Below are 16,290 nucleotides of genomic sequence, written 5' to 3' on the forward strand. Positions count from 1 at the left end.
CTCCCTCATGCCTCCTTCTGCTTTACTGTTCTCCAGATCACTTATTGCCACCTGGTGCTCAATTCACTTCCCTGTTTATTTGCTTGTTATCTGCTCCCCAACTAGATGAACGCTGTGTCCCCAATACCTAGAACAGTCCTGCCCTATAGTAGGTGTTTAGAAGTATCTGTCGAGTGACTGTTTAAGAAGTGGGGGAGGTCTTTAATGTACAAAGAGTTCCTAAAAATCAGTAAGAAAAAGAGAAAAGGATATGAGTAGAAAGTTCTTAGAAAATAAAATACAAGCGTTTCTTACATATATAAAAAGATGTTCAATTTCATTCATAATAGGAGAAATGCAAATTGAAAAATAATGAGATACCATGTTTTAACTATTATGTTGGCAAACAATTTCTTTTAAAAAAGTTGATAAAATCGTCTCATTTGCAACATGGATGGACCTTGAGGGTACGATGTTAAGCGAAATAAGCCAGACAGACAAAGACAAACACTGCACGTGGAATCCTATGTGGAAGATAACAAATACGTGGATAAAGAGAACAGATTAGTGGTTATGAGAGGGGACAGGGGTTGAGAGGGTGGGTGAAAGGGATAAAGGGGCACGTATGTATGGTGATGGATAAAAATTGGACTACTGGGGGTGAGCACAATGAAGCGTATTCAGGAAGTGATAAACAATAATGGGTGCCTGAAATTACACAGTGTTATAAACCATTTTAATCCCAATAAAATTACTTAGAAAAAAGTGCAAAACAATACAATTGCTTATAGAACAATAATGTAAGTCATCGTAAAAGTTACAGAGGAATAATGTGTATGAAGTTCATGTAGTGATTCCCCTGGGGAAGGGAAAGAATGAAGATTGTTCAAATACATGATGTGGAGGCTTCATATACACCCATATGATTTATTGCAATAAAACACCTACAGTGAGAATAGTGACATGGATGAATTCGATAAATTTGATAAATTTGACAGGCTGCTCATTGTTACTCTTTACTTTTGTTTCACTTGAATAATCCATAATAAAAATAAACCTATGTAGGATCAAAATATTAAAAAAAAAAAACTTAAGTCGGTAACACACATGTTGCCAATAGAAGAAGGTTAAATTGTACAATCTCTGTGGAAAATAATTAAACCACATTTATCAAAATTACAGGGGCACATCCCATTGCTCATTAGCACATATCTATCAAAATTATGAAGGCACATACTCATTTTGCACGTGTTTGTTGGAAGGCATTAGAAATACTCCTAGCAGCAGTGTTCGTAATTTAAAAAAATGGAAATAAGTTAGATGTCTATCAAGAATGAGCTATTTAAATAATCTATGGTACCTCCACACAATGAAATTCTTTATGGCCATTAAAATAAACGAGTCTGCTCTATATGTTCTGCTTTGGAAACGTCTCCAAAATGTACTGTTAAATAAAAAAAAGATGCAGAATAGCATGGAGGGGCGTGACCATTTGTGTGTGCTGCAGGCACTTGCAGAGGCTTAACATATGTCTGGAATGATACATGAGAAACTGATCACAGTGCTCGCCTCTCGGTGAGGACCTGCATGACAGAGGGGAGGCGCGGGAGAAAGATCCACTTCTCCTCATATACCTTGTGAATGTTACACCTTGTGTCTGTACCACATAGTCAGTATAGCTGTATCTGCTTCCATATGCATATGAGATCTCTAGAAAGGGAACATCTGAAACGGGCCACAGAGACATCCTCTGCAGAGGGAAACTCGGGGCCAGAGGACCTTGGGAGGGGAACTTCGTACTGGACTTACTTTAGTTTTGTTTTAACTTCTTTTTGACCATATGAATGTATTCATTAAGATAGCAAAATGCATTTCTCCTTGCTCCTCTAGACTGCCCCTCTCTCCTGGACCCCTGCCCCATCCTATCCCCTCTCTTCAGGCACACTCTGCTGCTCGCTGCAGCACAGCATGCTGGGAAGAGCATGGACTGTGGAATCAGACAGACTGGGGTTGTCATTGTGACTTGGAGCTTCCTCGTCCTCATCTGTAAAATGGGGATACCAGTAGTTATCTACATTATAGGGCATGCGAGGATTAAAGGACAGGATATATGTAAAGTGAGCTCTCAATAAACAGCAGTTACTGTTAGCATTTACTTGCCTTTCTGGACGATGGCTATAACACCCATGAGGGCTGGGGGGCTGGTCTTCCAGGCCTTGTGCTCGGAGGTATACCTCCTCCCTTTAGCAGCTACCTACAAACTCTGAAGGAAGGAAGACATGGCAAAGCTTTGAGCAATGACAGTATCTTCTAATATTTATTGAGAGCAGCAAGGACATTCCTCTTGTTTGTACTTGGGGGGTGGTGAAAGAGGGTGTCCCAAATTGCCCACAGGCCCAGCTTCCTGGGGCCCCAGACTCCCAGCCCGGGAGGAAGTCTTGTTCAATGTAAACAGAAGGAAGAGGGGGGCTCTGCTCTAGGGTGAGCTGGCATCAGCTGGGCGGGGTGGGGAGGGGAATGTGCAGGAGACAACAGGAAGGGAGGAGGCTGTTTGCCTCACAGTCCTGGGAAGGGAGAATCAGACGCAAAACCTGCCTTGCCCCAGGGCCAGCATGGGGCTCTCCATCCTGAGTCAAATATAGACCCATTTCCATAAAAGCACCAGCCTGCTTCTATAAATACCTCAGCCAGTTTTCCGGGGTTCTCATGTGACTTTGATGCCTACCTCGTCTGCGGGGCTCCATCTCCATGGTGACCGGGTCATGTGACCAGCCACTCTTCATTCATGGCAGGTTGCCGCATCCTGGCCTGGGGGCGGGGTGGTGAAGGAGGACGGGAGGGAGGGCCAAGGAGAGGGAGAATGGGGATGAACAATGAATAAAGATAAAGTGTCCAGACTTGGGGGAGACTGTAGAGCTCGAGGCTTACTAAGAGTATGCTCTGACAGAATTCTTGATCTCCCCGGGCTGGCTGTCAGGGGAGGAACATTTTTATTCGAGAAGCAATAGTCATCCTTGCCTTTGAGTCAGAGAAGCAAACATTCAGACCTGTAAGGCACCTTGACAATCCTCTAAGGTTGTTACAACCCCCTTGTTCTCAGGTGAAGAAAACCAGGCCCAGAAAGGTGGAGTGACTTGTCCAAGGTCACGTGGCAAGTCAGTTGCAAAACTGGGACAAGAACCAGGGTGCGTGTCAGTAGCAGGCTACTCTCCACCTAGTTGGGGCTCAGCTCTGGGCTGCGCGCTGTGGCAGCCACAGAGACATAAGTGTGACTCTGGTGAGTGAGACTTTCAGTACCTTTGTTCCCAGCTTATGCCACCTGGTGGGAGTCATAGGTCCTCTAAGGGAAGTGAAAACAGAACTCGTTTATTCTGTGCCAAGACTCGGCCCTGGCCTCTTGGCTGATAAATGTGGAGAGAGTGGCTAATAAATCGTGAGAAGTCCTGCAGTGTCGAGCAAAGCCAGATGTCATCGTTGGTAATCTGTGGAAGTCTTTTTGTGATCAGAATGTCCCAGATCTGTCCCCATCCAGCTGAATCCCTCAGACGTCACCAATTCCTGCATTCCTCCTTGCCTTGTGCTGAGGATGAGACAAAAAGGAAGAAAAAGAACAGCTCCTGCCCTCGCAGAGCTGCCGTGCTTAGGTCCACGTGGAGAAGCCAACTGAGGAGAATCTCTGGGGATGGACCTCGTCTGCAAGCAGGGTTGGCCAGAGAAGTCAGGAAGTCAGGGAAGCTTCCTGGAGGAGGGGAGGCGGGGGGTGCACAGCCTGGCAGGCGGACAGGGAGGAGCATTCTCAGGTGGCCCTGGGTGCTGGGACAGGACCTGGGTGTCCTGGGAGGGGGACAGTGCTATACCGAGGAGGAAAGGCTGGCCAAGCCTTGGGATAGGATGCTTCTGACTGCAGAGCTGAGTCACATGGTTCAATCACATGAGCTCCAGCACTCAGCAGTGGAGGGTCCAGGAGGAGCTGGATTCAGAGAAGACAAAGAAACTCTTGCTTTGATATATTCCTGAAGGAGGCAGAGAACAAAGCAGACATCACCACAGGGCGGCAAGACCATCAGCATCAGCCATGGGCTCGTCACCACCTGGCCTTGGGACAGATGTCCAGCAGGCTCCACGGAGTTTAAAATCCACCATGCTGGAGGCTGGCAGCAGCCGGAGTGGCCCAGGGCAAGGCTCTGTCTCCCCTATTCTTCACCTGTGCAGTCTCTGTGGGGCTGAGGACAAAGCATCCCAACTGCCCCCACCCCCGAGTCTGTGAGCCAGCCTAACGGTGGACGGACCATGACAGCCAGTCGCCAACCTCCAAAGGGGAGAGCAGTCTCTCTGATGAGGGAGGACGAGCTGGCTTGTGTGCACGCCACGCTTCCTCTCTGCTTCACAACAGCTGAGCACCCACGCTGTGTGTGTTTACTTCACCCAGACCGCCAGCAGCTGGAGGCCAGAGACAATGCCCAACCTACTTCTGTAAACCTCTCACCTGGCTCATGGCAGGGGGTGTTGAATGGAAGCACAAACTCATTCAATGCTGGCTGGTATTTGGCTTGGTGGTGTAGACAGAGCACAGCTTTGGCGACAGACCTGAATCTGCGTCCTGGCTCTGTCACCCACCCGTGTGGCCTTGGGGAGCCTGCTTAGACTCTCTGAGCCTCAGTGGCTCATCTGTGAAGGGGGATAATGTTACCTACTTTGAAGAGCAGTTGTGAAAATGAGAGGCAGTGGTTACCAACCGTCTGGCACACAGAAAGGATTTTAAAAGGCAGCTGCCTCTATTGCAGTGAGCCCCAGCTCCCTTGTCACTCGCCCTGGAATTCTCCTGCGTCTGCCCACTAGCACATTCCTGTGCACCATCCCTTCTGCCTAGAAGGACTTCCCACTTGGTGCCACTCGTCAGAAGCCTTTCTGTCCTTCAGAGGCCCATCGCAATGCCACTCCTCCCTGCTGTCTTGCCTGATCAGCTCCAGCCCACAGGAGGTTCCTTGAGTCGACTCTGCCAGCACCTCTACTGGCCACAGTGCTGTCCTTAGGCACACCGCACACCCTGCCTTTAACAGCAATAACAAGAACCGTCATGATGGAGCACCGTTTACTGCTCTAGGATGAGACTTAGGGCAAGTGACTTGCCACACAGCTAACAGGTGGCAAAGGTGGGAGATGAACCCAAGTCCACCTGGTTCCACAGCTTATGCCCAGCTTCTGCATTCTTATTCTTAATTATTGTTAATCATACTCTTACTTGACCATCTTCACTCTCTCCAATTATACTATAAGCCTGTGTGGTGTGGCAGAAAAATCACAGGTCCTGGAGTCAGCTGGAAATGGGTTTAAAGCCCACCTTTGCCCCTGACAAGCTGGGGACCTTCTGTGGGTTCTTAACTTAATCTCCAAATCTGTTTCCTAGTCTAGAGCTGTGTGTGAGCAGTCCAGTGAGATGGTATGATGTGTGGTGAGGGGCCTGTCTCATAACAGCAAATGGGACCACTCACCCATCCTGTTTCCCCAGGTGGCCAGGTTCAGAGTGAGGGCACCGGCTGGTACAGCAGTGCGTGCCCTGGCCCAGCACCATTCGAAGGGCTCCTGCGCTTCCTTTCATCTTCTTCCTGACAACAACGGCACGAAGCAGATACTCTTAATATCCCCATTTGACAAAACCAAAACTGAAAGAGGTTAAGAGACTTGCCGGATGTGACGTAAGCAAACCGCAGAGCCGGCGTTGCACCCGGATCTCTCTGAGCCCAGAGTCCCAGCTCTGATCCCCTGCGGCCTCTCGGCAGGTGGCGGATGGATGATTCCTCTTCCCTTTCTGCTGTAAGATAGTTTAAGCAGGAATCACAAACTCCGTTTTACAGATGGAGAAGTAAAAGCCTGAGGGCATTAAGTCACTTGCCCAAGGTCACAAGCCAGTGGGTGGCAGAGTCAGCTCTCGAACTCAGGGCTTCTAAACCCAGTGCTCCCCTTTCTCCCTCACTCCCTGCTGCCGGTGGCGGAGATTCTTGAGACAGAGGCATGGCGACTCTGGGACCGTGGCCAGGACATTGGCCACATGCCTCAGCCTGGGCCCAGCAAGCCTCCAACCATGGAGGAATTTGCTTTGAAGACAAAGGATGACTCCTGGCAAGGAGAGTCGTTCCTATTTCTGCCCCAGACAAATGAGAAGCTGCCACAGATTCCATGATAAATCTTTTTGCTAAAGATGATGCATCACTTGGGCTGGTTCTAAGCACAGAGTCTTTGGACATTATACAAGTCAATTACTAAGACCAAGTTCTCAGCTCCGAGCAGAGATATTTTCATCGAGTGGCTGTAACAGAGCCAGGGCCTCCCAGGGATCCAGCTGGGAAGCTGGTCCACTTCGAGCGATGTTGGGGGTGACGGCAGAGTGGTGACGGCTGCCCCAGGAGCCCGGCAGGAAAGGTGTCCCCCACTCCCATCATGATGGCCTCACATGCCCTCACTCTCAGCTGCCTGGAGTTGAGGAGATAAGGTTCCCTTCCAGGCCAAACCCCAAGTACAGAGCTGCAAACAGGGCCTGGCTTCCCCAGCGCCAAGGCTCAGAGGCACTTGCCCTGTATCCTGAGGGGCTCCCTGCTTGAGCTCAGAACACTTCCAGGTCATCTCTCTGCCCCCAAAGCATCACAGCTTGCTGAGGCTGGCCCCTGAGAACTGCTCCAGGCTAGCAGGTCCAGCCTTCCTTCCTACCCAAAACCCTAGGAGAAGCACACGGCTGGTCTTCCAAGGCCAGGAATTTTAAACCTAATAAGTTTGTTGCTCCAACAGGGTCTTCCTCTGGCCTGAGTGTGGCATTCAATGTTTCATAACCAAAGTTTGAGGTCCTAGCAAGAACACTGGGTGGGAGAAGTAAGCTTCATTTACTGCTGTGTGACTTCAGGCAAATCTTTAACTTCTCTGGGCCCCAATTTCCTCATCTAAAAATGTGGTAAGTGGTTATTCCTACCTCCAAAGTGGTAAGATTCATTCTTTGGGATTCCAAGAAGGCAGTTGAAGATGGCTGGAACATAAGATGAGGGGGTTGGGGGTGGTGAGAAAGAGGGAGGCGAGATTAAAGAGAGAGGGCAGGGGTCTGAATCACACAGAACTTGAATGTCATGCTAAAAAGCTCAGATTTTATTTTAAAGGTAGTGGAGAACCAGGGGAAAATTTTAAGCATGGGAGTAGAGTTGCCATATTTAGCAAATAAAAATGCCAGACATCTAGTTAAATTTGAACTGGGCATCCTGTATTTTATCTGGCAACCGTGCACGGCAGTGACAGAGAAAGCACTTTGGCCACTGACTGGAGAATGCATCGGAGGGTACACAACTGGAAGCAAAGAGCATTTAGAGACTATTATATTCCAGGCAATAATCACAAAAGTTAATATTTGTTGAATGCTTGTTTTTTGCCAGGTACCATTCTATTTTGTGTGTATAAATTCATTTAATTCTCCTAACAAAAGTGTAGTATCTAGTCTCATTCCCATTTTTACAGGTGAGAAGACTGCGGCACAGAGAGGTTAGGTAACTTGCCCAGGTCACACAGCTAGTTAGTGGCAGAACTGGGATCAGAGTCCAAGGACCACTTGCTTAACCACTGTGACGTGCTGCCACCCTGGAGGTCACAAGAACCTGAACCCAGGCCATGCAGTGGGAACCGGATGATAGTTAGAAGCTGTTTTGAAGTCCCAGTCCCTGGCTCGGGGGTGGCATCCTGTGACCGGCAGAGAAGTGAGAAGGGAGGCACAGGAATCGCATCGTATCACATGACACTCACATGTTCAGATCACTCAATACTTTTCAAAGCAGGAAATTCAGCTCGTCAGAAAGAGAGCCAGCAATTCTTCAGCATCGGTCACACACCGGGCGCGTGTACAGTGGTCCTCGAGGTTTTAAGAGGCACCGTCAACAGGGCGTGGTCCTTGACTGGATGTGGGGTGAGGGCGAGAGGGGGTAAAGGGAGACTCAAGGGTTCTGTTTTGGGGTGACTGAGGGTGACGTTAACCAGAGAAAGCATTTGGGATGATGAGCAGCATGGGGTCTGGGCCCAAAGTGTGGGGAGTTGGAGAGAAGATGCATTCATTCCAGGCCATGCTAAATTTATCAGCTACAATGAGGCAGTTAAGGCCCAGAGAGGCTAAGTGACTCTCCTGGATTCACACAGAAAGTAGGTGTTAGGGCAGAAACTGGAGCCGGAGTCTCTTGACTGTATCTGGGTGCCCGGCACAGACAGAGCCCTGGTCTAGGTTCAAAGATGGGATGAGGACGGAGAGACCTCAAAACACAAAACGTGGGCAGTATCTGGGACCCTGTTTGAAGCAGGTTCAGGCACGCCTACGTGCTCGGCCCTGAGAGCAGACCTTGCCCCTTCAACTCTGAAACGAAAGCTGAGGGCAGAGCTGGGCTGAGTTTTAGACACTGGGGGCCAAAAACAATCTCTCTGCAACGGTTTTTCTCCGTCTGTAAAAAGAGAACAACATCCACAGCAGAGTTGTTTTGAGGATGAAATGAGGTACATAAATGGGAAAGCGACGTAATTTGTGACTGTGCCATTATTCCGTCCTTCTGCCTCTGCCCTGCCCCCTCCCCCTTTCCATCCTCCTCCATTGTCCTCTCTCCTCCACTCCCGCTCCTGTTCCCTCGTCTTCCTGCCCCTCTTTTGAAGCCTTGGGACAGAGCCCGGTCCAGAGAGCGTCTGCAGAAGAGCAGCCTGGAGACAAAGAGGCCACCTCATGTCCCTCGCTGGCCACCCCGATTCTGTGGCCTGGACCAACCCCCACCCCACACACACTCACATGCCACACAGGGCATCCCACCACACTGGGACCAGCCCACCTGGACTTCTCTCCAGCTGACCCCCATCAACTCTCCTCCCTGCTTCCACGTGCACCGGCCTCCCAGGGAGCCCCTCGGGAGGCGGCAGTAGGGACAGTAGGAGCAGCGGTAGAGGCCTAGGGGATGGGGAGGCTCCAGCCCTGACGGCCTGGAAATGTACAAAGCCGATCCCTAGGGACCAAAAGAGAGCCTGACGTCAAACCAAGGCTGAAAATACAGTCTGGAAAGTCACGCTGCACCGTGAAAAATGAGCTGCTCTCCCCAGCCGGAGACGTGGGGAGTGGGGAGAGACATAAATCCCGGTTCTTTGGAGTCTCAAAAGAGCAGGGGCGGCGCTGTGAGCCTCTGGAATGCCTGCTGAGAGGTCCTGGGGTCCCCAGTGCCCCATTCCGGGGCCGAGGCACCTGCAACAAACCCCCACCGCGACTCCCATGAGCAGACAGCGCCCTGAGAACCAAGGAGCACCCAGGGGACCCTAGGGGGTGGTCCAGCGCCCCCTCCCCCACGCCCACCCCTGCCCAGGGTGTCTCTGGCTAAGCCACAGTGTGGTGGGTACATGACCTCCCAAACCACACCCAGAGGGCCCAGCCAGCCAGGACCAATGCCTCGGTGCAGGGGTCAAGGTCCCCCGATGACACGAAGCTCTGAAACCCTAGCCGGCCCTGCCCATCTCACTTTCTCCACCCACTCACCCCCACGAGTACTTATTAGTTGCCCAGTTAATACAGGAGAGACTGAAGTCCAGAGCTGTTGGGTGGCCCAGTGCCCACCCCCCAGCCTCAGGGAGGGCCCCGGGATCCTCTGCAGCACGTGGTTCTCAGAGGCCAGACTCCCACTCGGACTAGTGTGAAAGCAGCAGAGGAGCCCCAGGCCCTGAGGGCTGGCCCGGGGGTGGGGCCTTCAGGGCCGGCCAATGTCAAAGGCAGATGCCCCCCCCCCCCACCCCCGTCTTGGCTCTCCATAACCTCCCAAGAATTAAAGCAGTCCCAGAGAAAGTGATGGGTGTTCCCCCCAAAAGCGACTGAGGTTAGGCTTTCACTACCCTGCGGCAATAGAACCAAAAGAGAATTTAAGCTGTTTTAGAAAATAAAGAAAACTTGACTGCTGTCACCCTGAGTTGGAGATTAAGATCCTCGCCTTCCACACACTCTCCTATCACTGCGTCTCCTTCCCTCTTCTGGTCTGCCCCTCCAGCCTCTCTTTTCAACACCCCAGCTCCGGTGTTGTCCGCTCTCTAAATCCCCCCGCGTCTCCCGCACCATGACCCCTCTACAATGAGCTGCTCTCTCCCCCGAGCTTCTCCTTCTCCACAGGCAGCCTCCTCACCCTGCATCGCAGCGTGTCGCAGACGTGTCTGTCTCCTCCCGCAGTGCCCCTCCGGGGCAGAGAGGTGTCTTGGTCATGTCTGCGACCTTCAGGGTTCAGCTCCATCCAGCCAGAGGGAGGGCCTGGCTGACACCCATGGAATCTAACCACACGAGATTCGTTTTTATGCCACCCTCTCAAAGACCCTAAAGAGACAACTAAGGTGTGGAGCCCTGGGCTGACAGGCAGAGGGGGCACCAGACTCCCCTTCTCTGGGCGCCTGTCCACAAAGGGCTCTGACCACCCTGGAGTGGGACTGGGTAGGAAGCAGGGGGCGGCTAAGGATAAAGCTCCTCATCTAGGTGGTCAGGTGCAGGGTCAAGCCTCAGGGCATTTGTATGAAAACCTGTCAGAGCACGTCACTCAGCTCAAAGTCCTGCCGTGGCTCCTCATCTCACCTGGGATGTAAACCAAAGTCCTTAGCATGACCCCAAAGCCCTGTGTGATCTGACTCTGTTATCTCTCAACCTGTCTCATACTGTGCTCTGCCTCCTTCTTCCTGTTGCAGCCACAGCAGGCCTCCTACAACACCCCACCTCAGGACCTTTGCACCTGCTCTCTCCCAGTGCTCAAATATCACCTCTGGGGAGGCCTTCCCTGACTACCCTTTTTGAAACCACACACACAAGCATACACATACACATACACACACACACACACACACACACACACACACACACACACAGACTCCCCAGACCTCTTCCTGGCTTTATTTTTCTCCTTATCATTTATCACCAAACTGATACCTATCTATTTTATTTGTTTGTCTGTTATTTCTTTCCCCAACTAGAATGTGAGCTCAGTCAGAGGAGGAACTGTTATCTGTTTGATGTTCATCCTTCTCCTAGTTGATTCACACTGGCTCCTTTAATATCCTGTATCTTAAATTCTAAGATATAAAGTTAACCGCTATTAAAACATCTTATATTAGATGATAAGGGAACGATAAATGGGAAGAAAACAAAGATAGTCACTTAATGGAAACAGATATATAAACATATTCATAAAGAAACACAGTCCTTGTTTCTATAACGGCCATGGCAGTATTTATAATTCACTTCTTCCACCAGCCAATCTATATTCCCTGTGCCCTCAGCAAGCACCTCAGCTGGTTGCAGTCCTTGCCACAGTGGGGGTGGGGGTGCTGGGCATATAGTAGGCCCCCAAACAATATTGAGCCACTGAGGAAGAGGCTGGTCTCACAGGAAGTAGAGAGAAGACAGGAGCCAGTCTGTGATTTGTGTAGACAGCCAGAATAGATAAACTGTCTTTAAAAAGTTTTACTCCCAACTGTGCAATTTACCACCCAGATGAGAGAACAATCTCTTGTCAGTTTTCATTTCCCAAGGTGCTATGACACAGCATCAGAGAGTCGTCACTGGCTGACACTGAGAACCTACCTGTCTCAGTTTCCCCACATCTGTGGAGGGCAGGGGTGCACGATATCTCTCTGGGCCTGGATGAGTAGGGTGCTTAGACACTGGAGGCAGTGCACAGAGTGAGGCAGAGGTGGTCCCTCGTGCTCCTGCACCCCTCCTTCCTCGCCTCCCTCTGGGTGGCATTTTCCAATTCCCTTACCCGTGCCTTTAACAAGGCCCAGGGGACCCTGAGGGACGGCCACCTGGGTTCCTGCTGGTGCCCCCAGAGTGCTCTGCTCTGCCTGCAGGCCTGGAGCTCCTACCTCTGCAGCAGCTTCTCCTGAAGGTTGTGAGCCCAACTATTGCTCAGGGCAACCAGGTCCAGCGGGAAGACCAACCCCAACCCGCAGCTTTCTGAAGGTCAGGCGTCAGCGCTCACCCAGCTGTACACCCTGGAGAGGCACCCTGGACTCAGAGCTCCATGAGGGCAGGGGAGAAATCTGTTTGCTCACTATCAGGCCCCCATCTCCAGCGCTGGTGCCTGGACACATAGGTGCTCAACAGTTACAAAGGCAGCTAGCAAGACAGGCAGTGCCGCTGGGGGCTGGGAGGGCCCCTTGGGGTCAGCCCCCCAACCGGAAGCACACTAAAGAGGGAATTCTGGGGAATGGAATTTAGCCTAGCCAAGCCAGGCCACCACAAAGCCATCACATACCCCATTGGCTTAAATCTGCAGAAATCTACACTTCGTGGTGACACAGTCACAGTTTACAAAGCGCATTTGAATTCCATTGTGTCGCATAATCATGACAGCTCTCTAAAGGGAATTGTTTCATTTTACTAGTGACTTACCCGACCTCACACACAGCTGGTAAGCGGCAAAGCTGGGACTTGAACCTGTGCTGGCTCATTCATGTCCTCGCCAAAGAGTGAGTTTGATGAGAGGACGGAGGAGAGAAGAGCTGTGGTTTTTGGATGCACTTTAGAAAAGGCCTAAGGAACAGAGACCCAGGCTTTGAAGACAATCTTTGCCTAAACTGTGGTTGTGCTGGGCCCATTCTGGATGATAACAAGATAAGGGGTCATGAATAAGGGATCTTACTCTCCCACCACACATGGTGCTAAAAAGGTCACATTTCGTTCTGCAGATTAAATGTAATCTGCTCCAAGCCCCCATCCTACCAGTCCAAAGGGAAATTCTATTTGCTGTTATTGGAGCTTCCTTGCCCACCTGTCCATCAGGGGTGAGCAGAACACTCAGGGAAGGGCCCACTGCCCTCTGGGCACTCTGTCCACACAGATATGCTCACTGACCAATTCTCATGGTCCCCGAAGAGAAGTGGGTCCCCTGTTTCTGGGCCAATTTGGGGCAAGGGTCTCTGCTGCGAGTCAACCTTCCCAGGGCCCCCTGCAGTCAGTGTCCTCAGGCCCTGTCACCTCCCTGGAGCCCCACAGGGAAGCGAGGCACCAGTCCCAACCTTGGAACCCCCAACACTTCCCCTTTAGCCTGTTTTTCCTCCAACCTTCCTCCCACTTCCTCCTCCTCCTAGACAATCCAACAGAATCTCAATGAGCCTAGAATTTTATAAAACAAAAGGTGAGAAGAAGGAGTGAGTGTTCTTCCAGGGTCTGACAACTACTGCTCTTGGCCCTACCCCTCAAACAGTAGTGACAATGACAAACTCACTGAACATTTACAATATTCTCAGCACTTCCCTTGTGTTCATGCATTTAATCCTGTTAATAGGTCTCTAGCGAAGATGGTATTATTATGAGCCACTCTTACATATGAGGAAACAGAAGACACGTCCAAGGTCAACCCAGCTCCCAAGTGGCTCCCAGCATTCTTTTTTTTTTATGCTTCTTTTTTGGCCAGAAAGATTGCTCCTGAGCTCACATCTGTTGCCAATCTTCCTCTTTTTTTTTTCTCCCCAAAGCCCCAGTACATAGTTGTATATCCTAGTTGTAGGTCATTCTAGTTCTTCCATGTGGGATGCCGCCACAGCACGACTTGATGAGCGGTGTGTATGTCCGCGCCCAGGATCCGAACCAGTGAATCCCAGGCTGCCAAAGTGGAGTGCACAAACTTAACCACTCAGCCACGGGGCTGGCCCCACCCAGCATTCCGATTCCAGGGCCTATGCTCCAACCACTGCTCTGCGCCATCTCTCACCAAAATCTGATGTAAGGCAAAATCAAGTCACAAACTAAAATTGCAATAAATTATCCCACACCAGTGGGTGGGAGTAGAGAAGGGGAGTAAAGGGTTCAGATACTGGGTCTGCGATATACCAGCTCTGGGACTTTGGGAACTCACTTACCTTCTTTGAGTGTCAATCTTCTCAAACATACAATAGGGTTGGTAATCTCATCCTTTCAAGCTTGTTGAGAGGACCAAGAGAGAAAAAGTACGTGAGAGCTCTTCATAAACTCTCAATTTTGTAGTCTTTTCACGTTAAGGGCTGGGGCAGAACGTCTGCCTCACCAATGCCTGGGCTTGACAAGCTTGGCCTTGGCAAGTAACAAAAAAGACTGCCCAGGCCAAAGTTAGGTCACTGTGCTGGGAGCTAGGGGACCAAGCAAGAAATTCTCTTAGAAATAAGGACAGAAAGTGAGAGAGAGAGTTTGCGTTTGACAAGAGATTTTCACATATTGAGGTATATGGGGTAACTATCAGGTTCAAAACTTATTCGGCTTGAACTAAAAAGCCTGCCTTATGGCCTATCAAACATACACAGTACATCTGCTTAACCATTAAAGAATACACTCTCTCAAGAATGCATCCTTGGCCCGGCCCCGTGGCTGAGTGGTTAAGTTCTTGCACTCCACTTCGGCGGCCCAGGGTTTCGCCAGTTCGGATCCTGGGTACGGACATGGCACCACTCATCAGGCCATGCTGAGGTGGCGTCCCACATGCCACAACTATCAGGACCCACAACTAAAATATACAACTATGTACTGGGGGGATTTGGGGAGAAAAAGCAGGAAAAAAAAGAAGATTGGCAACAGTTGTTAGTTCAGGTGCCAATCTTAAGGGAAAAAAAAAAAAAAGAATTCATACTTCCCCTCCTACACCCTATTGGTAACACTTGGATTAGTCCCTTTCCTGACATCACGGTTCTATTGACCTGCTAATTTGCAACTGAACACCTCTTTGAAATTCTGATGAAAATGTATCCTGGGTGTGTGTAATGTATGTTCTTTGTTCTAAAAAGATATAAAACCCACGCTCCTCCAGAACAACTTCTAAGGCCTTCCCGAGTTATAATTCTCACTCTGGCTCATAATAAACTCACCCCAATTTTGATTTATAGGTTGGTTATGGATTATTTGCGTCGACACTTTCCTGTGCTAAAGAGGCTGGACAGCACACAACTACATTTCCCAGACGCCTTTGCGGCTAGGGCCCACATGTGACCGAGTTCCACCAAAAAAATTCTTTCAGGAAGCTTGGGAGGAGGAGGGCTAGGGGATATGTGGAGGTAGAAAGGAATGTGAGGAAGCAGCTGGGCCAAGGGAGACTCCATCTCCTGGGCCAGCTGTGGGAGGTTTCCAGAACCTCCTCCCCGGGCAGTGGGCAGCAGCACAGTGGTTTCCACCAGATCAGTCCTGGGGGATGCTCAGGTATTTCTCCTGGCTTTGTAACGTCTTGGTCCTCTCCAAGGTTCTATAAAGTACCTAATATCCTCTAATAAATTCCTTTCTGCTTACATCAGCCAGAGTGGAATCTGTTGTTCCAGATTGGTATCAGAAGAGATTCCAAGCAAGAAACCCTCAAGGAAATGAGAATCTGGGACTGGTTTTCTGAATGAGTTGCATTTCCAGGCCACAGAGAGCTGGTTAGCATCAGTAGACGGGATGTTGGTGGTAGACGGGCCACCATGATGCAACAGCTACTGCTGTCTCCTGAGGGCTCCACAATAAGGTGCCCGTGGGAGGCAAGGCTTCAGCAACTGGGCAGCCGCTGAAGGAAACCTGTTAAATAAACCTTTATTATGAGAAATTTCAAACAAACACAAAAATGCACCCTGTTTCTCCAGTTATTCAACCATCATTCTATTACTATAGAAACTTCCTTGGTCCCAATTCACTGGATTATTCTGAAGCAAATTTGATATACCATTTCATCCAGAAGTATTTCAGTGTGCTTCTCTAAAAGGTAACTTTTTACAACTTAACCAAAACACTATTCTCTCACATTGTAAAAATTAACACTAATTCCTGAACACAGTCAAATACCCGCCCAATGTTCAGATTTTCCCAATTGTCTTGCCTTTTTTCTTTTTTTAACAGTTTGTTCACATCAGGATCCAAACAACTCCATACATTTCAATTAGCTCTTACAGCTCTTAAGTTTCTTTTAACCTATAGATTTCCCTCCCCCTTTCTCTCATTTTTCTTCCTGTTGAAGAAACTGCACTATTTATTCCATAGAATTTCCCACAGGCCAACTGCCTTCTAGCTTGTTGGAAAGTTAAGATCTACATTTTGAAGACTTTTTCAGCTAAGGTTTCATCACAACCTGGCTTCTCCCAAGCAGACATAGCCACCTGTACGCCCGTAGGTGGAAGTGAGCCAGGTGAGAGGCGGCTCTTCAGGGTGCTGCTGGAGGCGTCAGAGCCTCCTGGGGCGCCTATGGTGGGGGTTCTGGGCTCTCAGCCAGGGAACCCCAGGAGCCAAGCAGTAGGTGGGGTGGCAGCATGGGTGTTCCTCTTGGCTGTAGTGTACCCGGCACTAGTGTCCAAGCCTGGTCC

At 49.9% G+C, this 16,290-nt stretch overlaps 1 protein-coding gene across 5 annotated transcripts in view; it reads right to left on the reverse strand.

The window, feature by feature from the left end:
- Window positions 1-693: 693 nt before the first annotated feature.
- UBL4B (ubiquitin like 4B) overlaps window positions 694-16,290 on the reverse strand; it is a 63,271-nt gene continuing 47,674 nt past the window's right edge. For 3 of the 5 annotated variants that reach the window (XR_011536749.1, XR_011536748.1, XR_011536747.1), the window contains 3 exons: window positions 5,666-5,791; window positions 5,472-5,585; window positions 694-3,992 (listed from right to left, as the gene is read on the reverse strand). The gene's annotated coding sequence lies outside the window, so the exon portion shown is untranslated. The remainder of the gene's footprint in view (window positions 3,993-5,471; window positions 5,586-5,665; window positions 5,792-16,290) is intronic. The other 2 variants (XR_011536750.1, XM_070607868.1) reach the window with 1 other exon arrangement.

Source organism: Equus przewalskii, unplaced genomic scaffold (genome assembly GCF_037783145.1).
Source record: "Equus przewalskii isolate Varuska unplaced genomic scaffold, EquPr2 ChrUn-13, whole genome shotgun sequence".
Taxonomy (NCBI): domain Eukaryota; kingdom Metazoa; phylum Chordata; class Mammalia; order Perissodactyla; family Equidae; genus Equus; species Equus przewalskii.